At 40.4% G+C, this 14,132-nt stretch overlaps 1 protein-coding gene across 9 annotated transcripts in view; it reads left to right on the top strand.

Moving 5' to 3' along the window:
• The window catches only part of NAALADL2 (N-acetylated alpha-linked acidic dipeptidase like 2), a 913,317-nt gene that overhangs the window by 649,254 nt on the left and 249,931 nt on the right, over positions 1 to 14,132 (top strand). The window lies entirely within an intron of this gene.

The following is a 14,132-nucleotide window of genomic DNA, read 5'->3' as shown; positions in this document are numbered from 1 at the left end:
TGGTCCATTTAACCATTCAGGTTTTCAGAATCAAATTCCACAACTACAATAGAAAATAACACTTATACTCAATTACTGGCTTTGGAAGGTAACTTTATTTAGTTTTTTGACTGTCTCTCAGACCAGGACCTCAGTTGTGCCAATTAGTTATCAACTCTAGTGTTGCCAACACAACAGAGGAACAACACTCCATTGCTTGGTCACAAAATAATTTGGTTAAGTATTTACATGCCAGTTTATCAAGGTCTCCTTCCAAATGAATGTACAGTAGCCAACCCTAGTTATCTATTTCCCAATAAATGATACTAGCCCCAGGATATGATTGACCCTTTGAAGTACCTAAAATAAACTCCTACCTTTATGACCAATTATATAGATTGAGTACAATTCAGAAAGCTTGTATGCTTAGTCTCATTTTATGTCTATATACAGCTAAAACTTAAAAGGCAGTGTGAAACCATTAACTAAGGTAGACATGTACAGTGGTCTAAAATCTTAATTAACAGTTAACTTGTTCAGTTTTAAACCTACTTTACAGGAACCTGTTCCAAAACAAAGGTTCACAGTAACTCTGAGACAATCTTTAGCGCACATACACAAGTGTGTACACTTCCTTACTAATTAGGTACCTTTCAGGAAGTGGTCAGTTGACTGATTTGGGTTGTCACCCAAAAGAAAGTCTGTGTGTTACTTATCACCAGATCTTTGCTCAGCTGTCAACTTTCAGCTCAGTTATTGTTCACAGTAGGAGTTGACACTGTGAACGGGGAGTGAAGGACAGACATGACTATAGTCCTTTCCCAGTGCATTAGTAGGCAACCTGAATTGTTGGAAACAGAGACAGTTAAAGGTTTCAGAATAGCAGCCGTGTTAGCCTGTGTCTGCAAAAAGAAAAGGAGTACTTGTGGCACCTTAGAGACTAACAAATTTATTTGAGCATAAGCTTTCGTGAGCTACAGCTTGCATCCGATGAAGTGAGCTGTAGCTCATGAAAGCTTATGCTCAAATAAATTTGTTAGTCTCTAAGGTGCCACAAGTACTCCTTTTCTTTTTTTAGAGACAGTTACAGGTACTTATCTAAGATAGATATTTGATGTCAGCAGGACAACTCCCCGGTGGCTGGCGCAGGACCTCAGTCTTCTCCCTTCCAGATGTCTTCAGCTTTTGGGAAGCTACGTGCTGAAGGAGACAGCCCCTTTTATCTCATTTCTGCTGGTCCAAATTGGTTACTCATCTTTTGTAACCATTTCTGACTTTAATACCTTGTACTTGTTCTTACCTAAAATCTATCTCTTTGCAATTAAATAAGCTTGTTTTATTCTTTAATCAAAACTAATCTAGTATTGTGTTTAAACTGAATTGGTTGGTTACTCTAATTAAAGTAGCAAACTGTTGTATATTGACACCTGTGACTGGGCAAGGCCAGATGGCTATAGAAATGTAGTGGGAGATAGATATATTAGCTCCAGGCTAAACAAATCCCTGTTAACAGATTAAATGAAATGGAAGCTGCTTCAGGTCAATTAAGACACCTGGGGCCAATTAAGAACTTTCCAGAAGGCAGGGAGAATACTATGTTGATTGGGACACCTGAAGCCAATCAGGGGCTGGCTGAAACTAGTTAAAAGCCTCCCAGCCAGTCAGGTGGGTGTGCATGTCAGGAGCTGTGGGAGGAAGTTGTGCTGTTGGAGAGGCTGAGTAGTACACACCATATCAGGCACAAGGAAGGAGGCCCTGAGGTAAGGGTGAAGTGGAGCTTGAGGAAGTGAGGGCTGCTGTGGAGGAAGTAGCCCAGGGAATTGTACATGTCATGTTTCTAAAAGGTCAGCTACCATAGCTGAAACTATTAGGGTCCCTGGGCTGGAGCCCGGAGTAGAGGGTGGGCCTGGGCTCCCCCCACCTTTGCCCCCTGATTAATCACTGAGACTGGGAAACAACAGAGACTGTGCAAGGAAGGATAACTTCTCCTCACCTCCCTCGCTGGCTTGTGATGAAAATGGCTCAGTAGACTGTGACCCTTGTCTCTAGAGAGAGAAGGGTTATGTGGAGGGTCACAGTGAGCCTCTGAGGCTAGTGAAATCCGCCAGGAAATGCGGGACCTGCAGAGGCAAGGACAGAGCTTTGTCACACACCTTATGGGGCAACGGGCCTCTAATATCTGAACTGTCGAAGAGAGGGTTGGTCATTGCAGAACACATGTATTTTGAGAAAATCCGGGACTGGAAGTGTGTTGGGTCACCCTGCAAGTGGTAACCGAGGCTGGTGGAAGCCAGAGTTTTGACTGGAGTGTTGCTGGCAGGCTGCAGCTGTACACAGACACTCAGGGTGTGATCTGCATGCTATTTGTGAGTGGGCCAGGTTGGGAGCTACAGCAGCAAAGCATTGTGAGGCACCCAAGGTTGTAGGGAAGGAGGTGAAACAACCCCGCACTGGTCTGGATTGCACCCTGGAATGTGACAGTTCATGTAACTTATAAAAAGTCTTTCCATATTCTTTGTTGCTCTGTAAACTTGTTTTAACATTTCACTGTACAATGCAAAATCACTTCAAGAAATGTTGTTCTTCAGCAGGCTGGAACAACTGTATAAATCTCCCATTTCTGTTCTCCTTGTTTTAACAGCAATGGTAGGACCTAAATATGTATGGCTGAGCTGAGTCTTTGCATTATTAACCAAACAGTTACATTTCCGATTGTTCCACTCTGGTCAGTTGTTCTTATAAATACACACTATTTGATTTCCATTATTTTTATTACTGCCTCTTTCAGCACAGGTGTATTTCACTAACTTGATAGTAGAAGCATGCTTGACTGCAAACAGCCTTACGTCTTCACTTTATCACTTACGCTAAAATAAGTCAATATGAATTTAACCTTTCTCCTTCCTAGCATGATTGCTCATGAGGTTGACCATGCCACTAAAGTTCACAGTATTTTATCCAAAGCTGTATCATTTACCGTTGACTTTCCTTTGATAAACATTTTAATTATAATATGAACTACCATCAAGTTCCCCATTTTACTACTGGATCTGGCACATCATATAATATCAATGTTTGATATTAATTTAATATGATTTTAATTCATTCATTCGTAGACAGGGGAAAAGGGAAAGTCCCTGTAGCTGCATCTACGGTATATTTCTACAAAAAGCTGCAGTTGCTCAGACTACTGAAGAAATCTAGCCATTAGACCTTGGGTGTTTATTCTCTCAGCCCTCTGTTCTACTTTTTCTAAAAGACCTAGATGCTTGGACAATTCTTAAAGAGTCTGTCACAGTCTTTTGGTGTGATCTTTCAAAGGGGTTCAGTTTCTCCTGACTGATCTTCCTTAGTTTGGTCTCTGTCAGGTCAGTTCCTGGACCCTCAACTCCAATTAAGTCTACCAGCCATGAAGTGTCCTGACCTGATAGTTTGGTCAGTCATCTGCTGGAGCATATGGTGGAAAAAATGTGCTTGAATCAAATATAGTTTGTTAGGCATTAGTAGACATTTTATCTTTTTTTTTCTTGTAACGATTTCTGACTTTTATGCCTCGTTATGTGTACTCACTTAAAATCTATCTCTTTGGAGTTAATAATCTTGTTTTACTGTTTTATCTAATCCAGTGGGTTTAAATTGAAGTGTCTGAATAACTATTTGAGATAATAAATTGGCATATTATTTCCTTAAAGGAATAACAGACTTAAAATATGTGTGCTATCTAGGAGAGGGCTGTGCAGGGCAGTACAGGGCATATATTTCTGGGGGGAAATCTGGGTGTGTGTTGGGGTCACATTGAAGTATAACCAAGGCTGGTGAGAGCACAGTGTAATCCAAGTGTAGCCAACATGCTGCAATTACACACAGCCGCGCCGCTTCCCGCAGCTCCCATTGTCCGGAATGTGGCGAACCACAGCCACTGGGAGCTGAGGGTGGCCATGCAAATGTAAACAAACTGTCTGGCAGCCCACCAGCTTATTACCGTGACGGGCCACAGGTTGCCCACCACTGGTCTGGACAGTACCCTGGTATGTCACAGTCTCCTCCCCGCTCTGTGTATGTTCAGTAGAGGGTTTGTAGACCTCATTATATAGTCATAACTCATGATTTTGGGGGACTAATTATTATAATAATGTTTCTTTTTATCAGGTCTTCTAAAACTGCATATTTTGATGAACCTGCTAGTGTGTATGTCTACCGATTCCATCTACAAGATAGAATAAAAACTGCTCAAACATATATCATAGGGCCTATACTTCTGACAGTCAATGAAGATTTTCTTTTAGTTCAAGTGGTAGTGGTCAAGTTCATATTCACAATGAGATCAGAGAAGTACCTTTCTTTAGTTAGTTTTGACTTTTATTTCTTGTGAAATAATTAACCCCTGTTTCAGCTACTGGGGTTCCTTTTCCATCTATTGTGTTGTCAGAAGGAGATGACAAAATGATTTTCCTACTGATCGTTTGTTTCCTTTTTGTTCACTGTAGCAGGGTTTCTATTTCCTTTTTTCATTTAAATATGTAACAAAACTCTGGGGTATTTGTTAGGTGGAAATTCTTGACTTACCATATCCATTAGCTTAGAAGAAACATTTCTTAATTTTGCTCTATTTCAGTCACTTTTATGTCATTTTAATGATGAGTGACTATAACAAGCTGAGTGGAAAGGGGGATATAAAGTGATAAAAACATTGTGAAAAGATTTTGTTTGTATTCCCCCCATTTTATTAAATATTCTACAGCGGGGGGCGGGGGAAGGAATGCAGGGGGAGAGAGAGCAGGTGCAGCAGCTGTAAGATGCTTTTGCATCAACATGTGTCAGTGGTTTTGCCTTTGCAAAATAAATGTTTCTTTCAATTCCATTTAACTTAAAGAGAAACAAGACTGACAATGTTTGTACAGTACATTAAGTGGGCATTAAGACCAAGTGATTTGTACTTAGAGACAGAGGAGTGGCGTTTTTCTTTTCTAATGGTTGAGCAGATTTGTTGGGGGGGAATGAAATGACAGTGACCATCATGCAAGGTTCTTTTCCCTCTAGAGACATGGGTTCCAATCTTGAAAGTGCTCCTGTTTGGTGTTTTTGTTTGTTTTTCTTTTTAAGAACAAAAGTATCATTTGTTTAAAGGGACACTCTCAATTAGTATAAACCAAGATGAACTCTGTCCCCTCCCCTGCCACACACAAAAATTTCAAATCAGTGTGAATGTATATAAACACACAGTGTTGCCAACACAATTTTTTCAAGAGTCTCGTGATATTTTATGGTTTTCTTCAAACCCCAATTCCTGTAGCCATGTGAATACACTAAATCCCTGCTTACAGAATCACAGAGGTTTTGGACCTTTTTTACTAAGACCAATAAGTGGTGTTCTGCCTTCAATAACTTATCAATAATGATAGCAGTAGTAAAGCAAAATACTCCTGAGTTGACATACATTACTAGGCTCTTTATGTTGTGGTTACTTCAATAGGAGATGAATGAAAATAGTAGGGGAAGTTGCTTGTGACCAGCTGTACTCTATAGATGTCTATTCCAGGGAGCGCTCCTTCCTAATGTAGTATTCTCCTACACCAGGGGTATGTTTTCCCATGCATGCTTAACTACACTTAGTCTATACCTCCCAGGACACCTTCTACCTTTAAGTTATTTTCTCCTTCCACCACTGTAAGGTACTCTTCAAGTATGCCCTCCATTCAAGTATGCCCACAAAATGGCCTTCCCCCTCTGATATAGCTCACTCCTTATGTGCATACTGCATGACACCCACTTCCATGGAACTCTCCATATTTGAGACATGGGTGGAGGGACGGATATCCCCTCTGCTGGGCTATATCTGCCCATGGAGATAAACATGGATGGCCTCCAGCTCTCTTTTTGTGGAGAAGATACATGGTTTTCACAAAGCTTCTCCTCTCTAAAGGTGTAGAAGGGAATCAAACAACCTTTCACACATTTATTGACCTCCTCTCCCATAAATGAGAAGAGAAAGCATACTGGAGCGGCATCATGACTCAGTCTAATTCTCCTCCACTGCTTAAATAGTCTCTGGAAGAAAAAGGCTTCTCAGCCTACCACCATGCTTCCCATAGTTGCAGCTGATGGGCTTATTCTTCATCAGAGGCCTGTTTGGGATTGAGCCCAAGTAGCTTCACGAAATATTTAGGACCCAATTTTGCAGCCCATGCTCATAGTCTTGCGAATAGTCCCATTGAATTCAATAGGGCTAGTCTCATGGGAAGGTGCTACTCATCAGGAAATGCTTCTAAGGGTTGCAGGAAAAAATATTCTTTTTTTTTTTTGTTACTGATTTGTTTACATGAAAGGTACACAGAAGTGTAACAGTGCAAGTTGTTTTCTTCCATCAGCATTAATAGAGAGGGTGACAGGTTACTTCATGTGGGCAGAATCACATCAATATTAGAAGTAGTGTTTGCTGTGACAGAAAGTAAATAGTCATCACTGAGGGTTTGAGAACAGGTGGTGCAGAGCGGAATTATTATGATTTCATAATAAAGTCCTTGTCTCTCCAAGAGGCCCTAATCTGGGATTAGGGTCCCATTACGCTAAGCACTGTACATACCTAATAATGACAGTCCATTCCTTTCTCAGCATACAATTAGAAACAAAAGATGGATACAACAAAGATAGGGAGGCAGGTTGGGAGAAAGACAAGGTAACTGAAAAATTCATGATTCATACAACAAGCAGCAGGGGTGGCACACCAGTTGTTGACTCAATCAGGAAAAAATGGGGATGAGTTTCTGTTGAAAGAACACTTCTGTAAGGGCCAGAGATTCTCAACTAAGCGGGTACATTTTCGCCAGGGTTAGTGCAAGATCAAGTGTTTGTCAAAGGGCGGTCAGATGCAATGCTAAGAATACACACATCTCTATCACCAAAGAAATCCTCTCTTCACTCAAGGGGATTAACAGGAGAGAACCTCTTCTTCAACAAAACACACTTTATTCTGTCTTTTATGCCATAATTTAATTTTCCTAGTGTGCTGTAAAGTCCTGCTTGGGGTGTCTGTTCTCAACATAAAACTTTGTCAAATTTCCATTAAGCTTTAGGTGAAAATTTAATGAGGCATTCACTTCAGATATTTCAAAACGAATACCATTTTATTATTAATGCACCAGAAAGTCAAAGATGTGAGTATGCCCAGTGTTCAGTCACAGTTAATCTTTTTTTCAAATATATTTTAGATCATTAAAATGGTATTTTAGGGCATAAAAGGGGAATTATTTTACTGAATTTTGTCAATAACAGAATACAATTTGGGCCACATTTGTTTATTAATTTTCTTTTTGTTTTATCTGATCCTTGTAGAGGGTGACTTTAATAAACAGAAATGACAACATATAGTAATACTGTCCACCCTTTTTCTGTGCACTAGATCAAAACAAACAACACTAAATAATTCATGCACCGCACACTCCTTTGTATTTAAAAATAATCAGGAAATATTAAGGTAAGAAATTAGGGATAAAATAAGATGTTGTGGTTAGGAGGGTAAAAAAAGTCCATAACCTTTCCCAGTCCCTCTTAGATTTTTTGCACTTCCCCTCCCCCCTATGATTCTTTATTCCAAGTGGGCTGAAAAGCAGTAGGACAGTGTGAAAGATTATGCTTGCACCTGGATGCATAAAGAATTTAATGGAAGGTGCTGTAGAAATGTAATTATTATATTCTCACAATGGCAAATTTCCAAGGACGTTATTGCACTTTACAAACTCTAATGAATTAAGTCGCTTAACACCCTCGGAAAATAGGGAAGAATTGTTATGCCCATTTGACAGATATGGAAACTGAGATACAAGGATGCTGTTATTTGTAAAAAGTCATACCGCAAAACTAAACAACTAGGAAAAGAACCCATATTTGGATCAACAATGATATAACAGGATGAAATGCAACGGCCTGTGTTGTGTGGAAGGTCAGACTAGATGATCTAATGTTCTCTTCTGGCCTTAGAATCTTTACATCTCATCAGGAATAAAGAAAATGATACAAATTATTGTTTGAGTTGATATTTTTTGGAGTCAAATTTTGATGTCAGTGGGAGTTTTGCTTGCCTAAAGGCTTTAGGATTTGTATACCATAAGATTTAGGGTTGAGCTTGCAAACTTGACTCATACTCACCCAATTAGCTCCACTAAAGCAAGTAGTTAGCATGCTAAATTCATGTGCGGACTGCACATTTTTTTTTAACACTGATTGGCAATATAGACTATATATTCCGCTCTCCGTTGCAACAGTATAAATTCTTCACAATTTCATAGGTTTCACTGGAGTTACTCCGTGGTTACTACGATTTGAGAGCAGAATATGGCCCAGCATCTGCAATCTTTGTCTTTAGTCCTATATAGTCCCATGAGAAGGGTGGGGTTTTCAAAAGTTTTAAGGAATCTAAGTATCCAATTCCCATTGAAAACCCATGAGATTTGGGCACCCAACTGCATTAGGCTCCTTTTAAAATCCTATCCTGAGTACCTAACTGTTTTAATACCCTTTGTAAATCCCATCTAGGTACATGGAATTTCAAGTTGGGGTGTAGCATTTGAGATTAAACTTATTTTTTCCTTTTCCTCTACTTTCAATAACTTCAGTGGCATTCATTAGGTCTCATGAAGGGGCTTATAGATTAAGCACTATTAGCATAATTAGAATAATGTGCCAGGAATTTGCTATTGCCACATCATAATGAAGGGTGCTGTGGAAAGAAACTGAGTAGAACAGCATTTACAGATCCTTTCCTCAGTGTGCCTTTGTTGGCAAAGTAATTACAACATTAGGATTGGATGTCAATTTATAGAGTTTATATTTCTAGTATGTTGGTTGTCCTTTAGTGAGTTCATTTATTCAAACATCCCTTTCCCTTGTTCTTCATCATTTATCAGATATGTTAGAATACTTCTGATATGAATATTTTTAAACAATTTATTCCCATTCAAGTCATATTTAGTTTATAATTAATTATGAGGTAGTAGTCCTTTTTGTTATTGCATGTGCCTTTGTTCCAGTTGCTTACTACTTGTACATTTAAGTAAACATGGATATCCTCAAGGTGGCAATTCTGTCCCTCATTTTCACTCTTGACCACTCAGTCACTCGTTGCCTCTAGGCATGTAGATTTTAGGGCTAGAAGAGACCATTATGATCATCTATTCTGAACTGTTGCATGTGCACATGCCATAGAATTTCACACAGTGGTTTCTGCATCAAGTTCATCACTTCTGGTAGCACTTACCTTTTAGAGAAAACATTCTATCTTGATTTAAAGACTTCTGGTGGAGAATGTATCGCATCCTTAGAGAGACAAGGTGGGTGAGGGTTTTATTGGACCAACTTCTGTTGTTTTGGATTTCTTGCATGAGCTCCGGGTAGGTTTTCTGATTTTTTTTTCTTCCATTGTGTGGGAGCATGAGATGATGGATTTCTTATCTGAGGTGGTTCCTTCTGGTATATCTGAGGTGCAGGACCCCAGCGGTGGATCAGGCACATAAGAGGACCTTGTAATACTTTGTGGCTGTGAAGGCGGATGAGAGATTCAGCAGGCGGGAGGTCCCTGGTTCTCTTGGATTCCCTTGTCACTAGATCAGGATTTTCCTCCTATCAAGTCTCGTGTGGCTACCACCTGCACACCTGTTTCCCTACATTAAAAGATTTCATGCGCAGGCCTCTGCCAAAGAGCTCACACCCACACAAAGCCCTGTGGTGACAGATGAGTGGTGGTGAAGACAGGAGCAGCGATCTCTGGGAATCTTCAGTCACAAATCTGCATGGAGGCGGCAGCCATGTGATGGTCATCATGTCCTTGGATGAGACAGAAGGGCATTTCGGCAGCAGCAGCTGTGACTGAGCAGGCCTTTCAGGATCCCTTCTGCTCAACCAAGATGGGGAGGGGGCTAAAAAAGGTGCCCCAAACATAGGCTGTCTAACACTTTTCCACCTAGAAGACCCTAGTCAGTGGAATCACTCAGCATCGCGGCAGAAATAAGAGATACAAGACAATGAATTTTGCCACCTGGAATATCCACACCCTTATGGACTCTCAGCACAGTGAAAGAAGAAACTGCCAGAAAGAAGAATTGCCAGAGAATTGGCAAGACCCAACATTGACATTGCAGCCCTTAGTGAGACTTGCCAGGCTGATGAGGGCCAATTAAAAGAAGATGGGGGTGGCTACACCTTCTTTTGGAGAGGGAAACCACTTGAAGAGAGATGCATTCACGGGATTAGCTTTGCCATCAAAAATAAGATAGTCAGCTTTTGGAGCTTCCCTTGGGGATCAAAGAGCGTCTCCTAATCAAGCTCAGCATGCGCTCAATATGCCACTGTCATCAGTGCACACACCCCAACACTCAATGATGAGGAAGACGACAAGGAACAGTTTTACAGTGCTCTCAGTGTAGTCCTTGCAGCCACACCGAAGGCAGACAAACTCATCCTCCTGGGAGATTTCAATGCCAGAGTTGGATGGGACTCCCAACTCTGGAGCAGCACAATAGACAAAGAAGGGGTGGGAAATGTAATCCTCAATGATATTCTCCTCCTCAGCAATTGTGTGGAGTATGACCTGCTCATCACAAATACCATCTTTAGGCAGATCAACAAATTTAAGACCACGTGGAAACATCCTTGGTCCAAACACTGGCACCTCCTTGACTATGTTATAATTAGAGCCCGAAATTACACCAACAGCTGTATAACATGAGCAATGAGAAGTAAAGGCCACTGTTGGACAGACCCTTGATTAGTAAGATCATTCATATACCTGCAGCTCACTCCACCTACTGCAAACATCCCAAAGACAAAGCGAAAGTGGTACAACCTCAAAGCACTTCAAGACCAAGCCAGCTGCAAGACTTTCCAGCAACACTTGTCTGAGAAGCTCTCGAACTTCTCTGATAACATAAAAAGAAAAGGAGTACTTGTGGCACCTTAGCGACTAACCAATTTATTTGAGCATAAGCTTTCGTGAGCTACAGCTCACTTCATCGGATAGCTCACGAAAGCTTATGCTCAAATAAATTGATTAGTCGCTAAGGTGCCACAAGTACTCCTTTTCTTTTTGCGAATACAGACTACACGGCTGTTACTCTGAAATCTGACAACATAATTGACATTCAAGAGCACTGGGATCAACTTAAAAATACTATTCACACTGCATGTGCTGAAACCATAGGACAGTGGTGGGCAACCTGCGGCCTGTCAGGGTAATCCGCTGGTAGGCCACCAGACAGTTTGTTTACATTTGCACAACCGCCCACAGCTCCCAGTGGCCATGGTTTGCCATTCCCGGCCAATGGGAGCTGCGGGAAGCCCCAGGCTTATTAACCTCTCCTTATACGGCAGCCATTCCATACTCGTAATCATTTTTTTTTTGGCCCTTTTCTGAACCTTTTCCAATTCCAATATACCTTTTTTAAGATGGGGCGGCCACATCTGCATGCAGTATTCAAGATGTGGGCGTACTATGGATTTATATAGAGGTAATATGATATTTTTTGTCTTATTAGCTATTCCTTTCCTAATGGTTACCAACATTCTGTTCACTTTTTTGACTGCTGCTGCACATTGAGGAGACGTTTTCAGAGATCTATCCACAATGACTCCTACATCTCTTTCTTGAATGGTAATAGCTAATTTAGACCTCATCATTGTATATGTATAGTTGGGATTATTCTTTCCAATGTGCATTACTTTGCATTTATCAGCATTGAATTTCATCTGCCATTTTGTTGCCCAGTCATCCAGTTTTGTGAGATCCTTTTGTAGCTCTTCACAGTCTGATTGGGACTTAACTGTCTTGAGTAGTTTTGTATCATCTGTAGATTTTGCCATCTCACTGTTTACCCCTTTTTCCAGATCATTTATGAATATGTTGAATAGGACTGGTCCCATACAGACCCCTGGGGGATACCACTATTTACCTCTCTCCATTCTGAAAACTGACCATTTATTCCTACCCTTTGTTTCCGATCTTTTAACCAGTTAACAATCCATGAGAGGACCTTCCCTCTTATCGCAAGGCAGCTTACTTTGTTTAAAAGGCTTTGAGAGACCTTGTCAAAGGCTTTCTGAAAATCTAAGTGCACTATATCCACTGGATCCCCCTTTTCCATATGCTTTTGACCCCCTCAAAGAATTCTAGTAGATTGGTGAAGCATGATTTCCCTTTAAAAAATCATGTTGACTCTTCCCCAACATATTTTGTTAATATATGTGTCTGACAATTTTGTTCTTTACTATAGTTTCAACCAGTTTACCTGGTACTGAGGTCAGGTTTACCGCCCTATAATTTCCGGGATCACCTCTGAGCCCTTTTTAAAAATTGGCATCACATTAGCTACCCTCCAGTCATTTTGTGTAGAAGCTGATTTAAATGATAGGTTATAAACTACAGTTAGTAGTTCTGCAATTTCACATTTGAATTTCACATTTGAGTTCCTTCAGAACTCTTGAGTGAATACCATCTGATCCTGGTCTAGCTTCTGCTTCCAGTCACTGCGCCTTGTTATGCCTTTGTCTAGTAGATTAAAGAGCTCTCTACTATCAGAAATCTTCTCCATATGTAGAAACCTAGACTGTGATTCCTCTTACTGGGTGCCTACAACCCACAGAGTGAACCAGGGGCCCTGTGGTCGCTGTCACTGCCACTTGAATGGTGCTCTTTTACCCTCCACAGCATGGTTGTGCCTCTGCAAAGACATAATTGAGCATTACTTTGCTAGCTTCAGGACTCTACAAGCCTCCTCAGGCTGAGAGTGTTTCTACTGTATGTTAGGCATACAATAGGTTCTTCTCTATAACAGTATACAGTAGCTTTTGTTGTTTTTGCACTATTTGTAAAGGCAAATTATGGAACCTTGGAAAGCCTCTGGTATTTCCAGCACTGTCCACAAAGGAAGGCTACATGCAGGTGGTTGTAGAATTTAATTCAATGCTAGTTCACTAACAGGATTTTTGTTAGTAATTTTGTAGAATTTAATTAGAGTGCATGTTATTGATTCTTGATGGGTCCAACACCTTGTGATTGCATTATGGAGGTCACCAGGAATAGCCAGCTGTCTTTTGGTGTTGTAAAGGACTGCACACCAGCCTCAACCAGGCTGGATAAAGCAGATACTTTTTTATCAGAGTTTATTTTTAATCTCATCAAATATCTACCCTTATTCTGGATTTCCAAACTAGAAATAATGTAGTATAGGCAGGGATACAGCAGATTTTCTGACTTTTCTCGCTTGCTATAGAACCAGTTTCAATGCATGGGAGTTTGGAAGTTATATAACAGTGGATCATAGTTGCTCTTAGAGGGGAGTTCCTTGCAAGATGTCTCCTGGTCTGTTCCCTGGTAATAGGCAAATCATTATCATTGATCTGACAGGCATTTTGGTGCATGGATTCTGAAAATTCTTCCGGGTTGTGGGGTTTAGCATATCCTAAGACCCCAATTAAACAAACATGATTTCATCTAGACTGTTTTTCAGGTCATCAGTCTTTTGTTCCAGGGCAGGTTGAGAATCCTTTTTTAAGTCAGGAGTTTTCCTCCTCAAGCATCTTGTATTTGTCCCCTAGTGAAATAATCAGTTTTTCTGCTTCACTCACTCAACCTTTTAATGTTAAATATGTTTTGTTTGTTCTCATAACGGTCATTTCCTCCTTTATTGCATCTATCTTTTTAGAGATTTTTCCCTTCCCATTACTTTCTCAAATGGTTGGCATTATGGCTTCAAATGAGAGAGCTTAAGTTCCATCTTGTCTCTCGAATCAATTCACCATAACTGGTGGGCTTCCAACCTCACAAAGTGTATTAGCTTTTGCTGCCATTTTGGGGGAGACTTTTATAGTTGACTTGCGCCTTTTGATATGACCAGGCTTGTGCTACTGCTTCCCGAGTTCTTTGTAGCTGTATTTGAAGGTTTTTGCTTTTATGTAAGCTTCCCCCACTTGACATCTGCTCAGCATGAATCTGTAAGAAATCAGTCAGAAATCCCTCAGCTGAACCTTCACCCCTACATTACAAAAACATACTTGCATTTAGAGGATAAATCCTATTCACTTTAGTCAAATACAACTCCCATTTGTGTCAATGAAGATTTGGTCTTTAAAGAGGAAAGAATATATTTCTTATTTTTGTGCTTGGA

The sequence above is a fragment of the Lepidochelys kempii genome, chromosome 9, assembly GCF_965140265.1.
Source record: "Lepidochelys kempii isolate rLepKem1 chromosome 9, rLepKem1.hap2, whole genome shotgun sequence".
In the NCBI taxonomy this organism is placed as follows: Eukaryota; Metazoa; Chordata; order Testudines; family Cheloniidae; genus Lepidochelys; species Lepidochelys kempii.
The sequence above is the reverse complement of the archived record's forward strand: the minus strand, read 5'-3'. Positions and strand labels throughout refer to the sequence as shown.